The sequence below is a fragment of the Salvelinus fontinalis genome, chromosome 1 (assembly GCF_029448725.1).
Source record: "Salvelinus fontinalis isolate EN_2023a chromosome 1, ASM2944872v1, whole genome shotgun sequence".
Lineage (NCBI taxonomy): Eukaryota > Metazoa > Chordata > Actinopteri > Salmoniformes > Salmonidae > Salvelinus > Salvelinus fontinalis.
In genome coordinates, this window is record NC_074665.1 from 36,423,516 (window position 1) to 36,431,499 (window position 7,984).

Here is a 7,984-nt window from a genome sequence, read left to right on the forward strand (position 1 = left end):
CCTAGCCCACTGATGTTACACAACACATAACCCTTTATATACTATGTCTAACGGCCTTCAGGAATCACTCTTTCAAAATAGTTTTTATTTTCCAATTTCTGTTATATAGTGTTGTTTCCTTTTCATGCAAATTAATGTGAAATCACATGTAGTTTACACCTTTCCCTCCTTCCTCCCTTTATGCTCTAGCTGATGACTCCACAATTGGCAGCCAACTCAGAGCTGACTTGTGGAATTCAGGAATAGAACACTGAAAATAATGACATTTCCAGCCTTTTTATGGTTGCATGATGACAGATAAAGGTTATGACCATGTGTAAGTGCATTTTATAAAGTGTTAATAACTGCAGGTAAAATTTGGCTTACTATTTGGCAAGTACTGAACAGCTATCACACTATTTTGACCAATACGTTATAAAAGCTACCTTAATGTAAAGTGTTAGCACTTTGTCAAATGTGGCTGGTGTATCAGTCATGCAAATTTCACTTTTTCCAATGTTGTGCAGGATGACATTGAAAGCTCTTCCTACATTAACTCATTTTGTAAAGATTAACTTACTGTACAGCAACAGAACAATGTCTTCCAACAGGTGTCGTCACTCCTACTCGACACTCCCTCAACTGACAATTGCAGATGGTTTGTCGCACTATCTGACGTAAGACAATGTTAACAGAGTAGAATAGAATAGAATAGGGAAACCAAATGTGGACATTCTTGGCAATGGTCACATGATGCTTTAAGACGCCTTAATAAAATACAGTAAATAATGTTGACAGGGTTTTAAAGTGAAATGTGGAGCTCTCTGTACTGTCTCCCCTCCCCGAGGAATCAATTGATTCTGATTAACATGTGATGGAGGATAACAAACAGTTGATGCAAACAAAATGTTAGTATAAAGCTACTTGTAATCCAGGAGTAGGCATCTGGCCCTTAACATAAAAGATAAGATTGATGCTTCTACCCATCTGCTACCACACACACACACATTTCTGTTTGTATTCCCTGTTGCTACCTATTATGCTCCTTTCTGCCCCCATGTGGTTAAAAGAGGCTACTTTTCACCTTGCTCACACATCTATACACCAGCACAACCATGAAATTAGATCTGGCTATTCAGATTATTCCAGAGAAAATGAAAAACCTGCGCTCACTGAAATATTATTTAAGTAAAAAAATGTAATGTCAGTAGAGGTCAAAGTAAACGTACGTGTTTTGGCGATAGCCTTCGTCAGCATTTGGATAACAATAGGCCCTCATGATATTTCAAATCAAATCAAATTGTATATGTCACATGCGCCGAATACAACCGGTGAATACCTTAACCAATAATGCTTTTTTAAGAAAAATAAGTGTTAAGAAAGTATTTACTAAAATAAACTGAAGTAAAAAAAAGTATATATAAAAAAATATATATAAATAAAGAAGAAAAATAACAAATAATAAAGAAGCAACAATAAAATAACAGTAGCATGGCTATATACAGGGGGTACCGGTACAGAGTCAATGTGCGGGGGCACAGGTTAGTTGAGATAATATGTACATGTAGGTAGAGGTAAAGTGACTATGCATGGATAATAAACAGAGAGTAGCAGCAGCGCAAAAATGGTGTGTGGGGCAATGCAAATAGTCCGGGTAGCCATTTGATTAGCTATTCAGGAATCTTCTGGCTTGGGGGTAGAAGCTGTTAAGAAGCCTTTTGGACCTAGACTTGGCTCTCTGATACCGCTTGCCGTGTGGTGGCAGAGAGAACAGTCTATAACTAGGGTGGCTGTAGATTTGGGGAATTTTTAGGGCCTTCCTCTGACACCGCCTGGTATAGAGGTCCTGGATGGCAGGAAGCTTGGCCCCAGTGATGTACTGGGCCGTACGCATTACCCTCTGTAGAGCCTTGCGGTCGGAGGCCGAGCAGTTGCCATACCAGGCGGTGATGCAACCAGTTAGGACTCTCTCGATGGTGCAGCTGTATAACTTTTTGTGGATATGAGGACCCATGCCAAATCTTTTCAGTCTCCTGAGGGGGAATAGCCTTTGTCATGCCTTTTTCACAACTGTCTTGGTGTGTTTGGACCATGATAGTTTGTTGGTGATGTGGACACCAAGGAACTTGAAGCTCTCAACCTGCTCCACTACATCCCCGTCGATGAGAATGGGGGCGTGCTCGGGTCATCTTTTCCTGTAGTCCACAATCATCTCCTTTGTCTTGATCACGTTGAGGGAGAGGAACACAGATTCAACCACGAAGACCAGAGAGGTTTTCCAATGCCTCACAAAGAAGGGCACCTATTGGTAGATGGGTCAAAACAAAACAAAAAACAGACACTGAATATCCCTTTGAGAATGTTGAAGTTATTAATTACACTTTGGATGGTGTATCAATACACCCAATCACTGCAAAAATCCATGTTTAACTGTACTTAAAAAAATATAAAAAAATCTTGATCATCTTTTAATGAAAGCTTTTCATTTTTTTAAATCTTCCAAAATGAAGTAAAATCCAAAATGGCAGGTCATTGAGGCAGATGTGTTCTCAAAGGTACAATGGCTCTGCTATTGTCTGTTTGTTAAATCACTGTACAATCTAAACCGCTCTGAAATTTCAATAACCAAAAATATAGTATTTTCCGCTGTTTGAAGCTGTTGTACAAAACCAACAGTAAAAATATGCAAAAGTGAAACATAACGACTGCAAAGAATAGAAATAGCACCCATAGCCAGACCTACCGCTTATTAGACTTGCCTCCGATGAGAATGACAGATCTACAACTCACATTACTGTATGAATTTGGTCGGGTCGCCCACAAAGTTGCCTAGTGAACCTGCCTACTGCACTTATTCGCAATGTCTCCATTCCAAGCACCCCCTGACGTACTGACCTCTGATGTCATAGTTCAGAGGTCAGACTGTGAAACAAATAGGGACGAGTGTGTGTGTGTGTTTGTTTTGTTTGTTTGTTTGTTTGTTGTGAGGTTGTGGATCAGGGGAAATGAAAGGAAAGGCATTTTCATAGCAGTTGTAGCTTCCAGGCCTCTGGGGGCAGTTGGCGCTTGGGTCGTTTATACAGCAACAGAAAAGATACACACACAAACACACACGCACACTAACAATAAGAAAGAGTAGGAAAGAGAGAGGGTGATGTTGTTGATTCAATAGAAGAGAGAGAGAGAGGGAGAGAAAGAGACCTAGAGAGACAACAGTAGCAGCATAGAGTGTGATTACTTAAACCTCCCTAATGAACTGTGGTAATTATCTGTGATAAAGACAGAGTCCCATTTCTGCCTCTGACACATGGGGACAGTAGAGGAGGAGGAGGAGGAGGAGGAGGAGGAGGAGGAGGAGGAGGAGGAGGAGGAGGAGGAGGAGTAGCGAGTAGGTTCTCATTCTGTATCTTTTTCTTTGAGAAGGTTAAACGTTCTCATCACCATTAATGATTAGCATGAAGTGCTATGGTACCACAACCAGGACAGTTGTATTGTATCATGAACTGCATGTACAGTGAATTCAGAAAGTATGCATACCCCTTATCTTATTGCACATTATGTTATGTTACAGCCTGAATTCAAAATGGATTAAAAAAACAAAAATTCTCACCCATCTACACACAATACCCCATAATGACAAGTGAAAATATGTTTTAATACATTTTTGCAAATGTATAAAAATGAAGTGCAGAAATATCTAGTTTACACAAGTATTTACACCCCCGAGTCAATACTTTGTAGAAGCACCTTTCGCAGCGATTACAGGTGTGAGTCTATCTGGGTAAGTCTCTAAGATCTTTCCACAACTTGATTGTGCAACATTTGCCATTTTCTTTTTCAAAATTCTTCGAGCTCTGTCAAATTGCTTGTTGATCCTTGCTAGATTTTCAAGTAGATGTAAGTCAAATATTCACTGTCTTCTTGGTAAGCAACTCCAGTGTAAATTTGGCCTTGTGTTTAGGGTTATTGTCCTTTCTGAAAGATGAATTCATCTCCCAGTGTCTGGTGGAAAACAGACTGAACCAGGTTTGCCTCTAGGATTTTGCCTGTGCTTAGCTCCATTCAGTTTTTTTTGTATCCTGAAAACTCCCCAAAACTATTCATGAAAATATGAAGTGTGGTACTTAGTAATGTGTTGTGTTGGATTTGCCCCAAGCATAACACTTTGTATTCAGGACAAAAAGTTAATTCTCTAGGCCTGCTTCTTTTCACTCTTTCAATTAGGTTAGTATTGTGGAGTAACTACAATGTTGTTGATCATCCTCAATTTTCTTCTATCACAGCCATCAAACTCTGTACCTGTTTTTTAGTCATCATGGTGAAATCCCTGAGCGGTTTCCTTCCTCTCAGAAACTGAGTTATGAAGGACGCCTGCATTTTTGTAATGACTGCGTGTATTGATACATCATTCAAAGTGTAATTAATAACTTCACAATGCTCAAAGAGATATTCAATGCTTTTATAGTTTTACCCATCTACCAATAGGTGCCCTTCTTAGCGATGCATTGGAAAACCTCCCTGGTCTTTTTCACTTCTCAACTGAGGGACCTTACAGATAATTGTATGCTTCTTTACAGAGATGTACAGAGATGAGGTAGTCATTCAAAAATCATGTTAGACATTATTAATGCACAGAGAGTGAGTGTGTATGACTTAATATTTACTCCTGAACTTATGTACACTTGCCTTAAAAAAGGGGTATATTACTTATAGACTTTTCATTTTTAATTAATTTGTAAAAATGTCGAAAAACATCATTCCACTTTGACATTATGGGTTATTTCTGTGTAGGCCAGTGACAAAAAAATACTAAATTTAATACATTTTAAATTCAGACAGTAACACAACAAAATGTGGAAAAAGTCTAGGGGTGTGAATACTTTGTGAAGGCACTGTACATACTATTGATTAATGAATCTACCCTTTTAGGAAGGAAAGAATGACCGTGTCCGAATACCTGTACTTGCGTTCTAAATAGTATGATTTTTGGGTATGCAAAACTAGAAAGTTATATAGTATGTGACATTTCGGAAATGTAGTATGCTTTAAATGACAGGATGTCATACTAGTTTTGGCTTCGAATACTAGTCATACTAGTTTTGGCTTTGAATTCGCTGCACACGATTGAGGAAGAGAATCATCTTTTTACACCCACGTGTATTTGACAACAGCTGATAATCAGATTAGGGGACATGCTCTACAAACATTTACGAATGCCGTGGAACAAGCTCAATTGTGCATTACATGATGCATTCTCAGTATGGATGAGAAATATGTTGATATTTGTTGGTTACTGCATATGTTTTTACTAAACAGTACGTTCTAAATAGTATATAGTTTTAGTAAGTAGTGGGTAAGACATATTTCGGACACGACGACTACACTCTTGGAAAAAAGGGTACCAAAAGGGTTCTTTGGCTGTCCCCATAGGAGAACCATTTTTTTATATCCAGGTAGAACCCTTTTTGGTTCCAGATAGAACACTTTTTGTTTTTGTTTCCAGGTAGAACCCTTTTGGGTTCCAGGTAGAACCCTCTGTTGAAAGGGAACCAAAAAGGGTTCTTCAAAGGGTTCCCCTATTTGGACAGCCGAGGGAACCTTTTAAGGTTCTAGATAGAACCTTTTTTCTATTCCCGCCATTTGTTCATTTTGGTACAGCGCATCCCCTCAGCTGATTATCAGCTTTTGTCAGTACACCTGTGTCTCGAAAGACGATAATTATCCTCAATAGTGAGCAGTAAATTCTACAAGATGAAACGCTGAAATGAGTATGACATCCTGGCATTTAAAGCATGCTACATTTTCGAAATTTCACATACAGTACTATAAAACTTTTTTCGCATACCGAAATTGCCTACTATTTAGAACACAAGTATGGGTTTTTGGACACGGGCACTGTCGTATTTCTAGACACATAAATTAGATAATGGTTGTAGGTTGTGTAAAGGTATGCTGCAGATTAGAGAGATCAGCCAGATTCCACCAGCAGTCATAAGTATTCACCCTTATTGGATCCCTTCACATTTTATTGTGTTACTAAGTGGGATTGAAATGTATTTCATTGGGATATTTTTGTCAACAATGTACGCCAAATACTTTGCAATGTCAAAGTGGGGGAAAAATTCTAACATTTAAAAAAATATATATGACAAAAATGAAACACAAATGAATCTTGATTGGCAGCTATTACAATGTTCTGTCTTTTGGGGTAAGTGCTCGATTCAATCCGTATAGCAGAAGTTCTGCGTTATAGTGCAACAGACATTTTCAAGTCTTGCCATATATTTTCAAGCAGATTAAAGTCAAACTATAACTAGGCCAACTCAGGAACATCCAATGTCTTCTTGGTAAGCAACGGCAGTAAATATTTGGCCTTGTGTTTTGGGTGATTGTGCTATTGGTGTAAGCAGACTGAAGCAGGTTTTCCTCTAGGATTTTGCCTGTGCTTAGCTCCATCCCGTTTCTTTTAATTCTGAATAACACGCCAGTCTTTGCTGAAGTCAAGCAAACCCATAACATGATGCAGTCACTACCATGCTTGAAAATATGGAGGCAGTTACTGATATGTTGTGATGGATTTGCCCCAAGCATAACGCTTTGCCGTACTTTTGCAGTATAACTTTAGTACCTGCTTGCAAACAGGATGAATGTTTCGGAATATTTATATTCTGTATAGGCTTCTTTTTTTTCAGACTGTCATTTACTGCAGGTCATTATTGTAGACTAACTACAATGGTCTTCAACCATCCTCAGTTTTCTCCCATCACAGCAATAGCCACTATGGTAATTCCACGCCTCTTCTTATCAGCGAGTTGTTTCCGGTGCGTCGTCAGGCAATGCCAAGTGGTCAATGCCAATAACATTCACATAATTTGAACGCTTCAGCAATGCGCTGGTGAATAATTTTGTTTGTTTGTTTTTTAAAAGTGTTTCCACATAGCATAACCATTACAAAGCTGATGCTAGCTAGCTAGCCTCTTCCATTGACTTGGCATGGCTGGTTAGCTATCTAACATCAGAGCCTTCTGGCTAATATCATAGTCTATATCTATTATCTAACATTGAGTAACAGGTCTATGTACTTGTCATGTTAGTTAAGGCTAACATTAGTTTACAAAATGTTTTTTGGCGCATTTGGGTGTGTATTTGGCTGGCTTTGCTATTTAGCTAAGCTACGATCTCATTGTTCAAGTTGGTAATGTTTTGAGGAGAACAGCATGGCTAGCCAGCTGTCCAGAATAGATAGCACATAACATGCAATATCTAATGTTATCCTAATGTTACATATCTGCACTGTTCTCTTGTCATAAATAGGTTGTACATGTATCTGCTTATTCCCTGACATTGTCCATGTTCTTCTATGGATGCCCTCCATTTATACAACCATAAAAGGATAGAAAGTGCTATTTTCACTCAGCAACTTTTTAAAAAGGGTAGTAAATATTTACAGATCACAGTCTAGCCCAAAACTAATGAGACTGTTTCAGCATGTACAACGTAACAATACTAAACATACATCATTTTAGCAAACATTTAAAAAGGAAACATCAAATAATCCAAGAGACTTGTTACTGAATTTATATTTAATAAACATTTTAAAACAATAGATTAAATATAATATAGACCTGCTAAATTGCGCACATCTAGCATAAAAAACATTAGAAACAGAATGAAAAAAATCCATTATATATTTATTTTAAAAGATGCAACAAGTGTTCATGAAGTAAACATTGTATGACGACTTAGTGAAGGTGTGGTAGAGAAAAGCTGTCTGTTTTCCTCCACCGCCATTTGTGGTTCTCGTTCAACATAGCATTTGGAGAATCCTGTGAACATCAACCGTCATTAACATGTTATTGTGAACAGCACCATCTTCCTAATGGATAACTTTGACATATTGGCATAATATATGAAATTTGATGGGCAACAGCATCACCCCTTTAATCACCCCTTTAACCTCCATAAAGTCTATAGACATGTTTAAAGATTTTCAGTCAAGCATGTT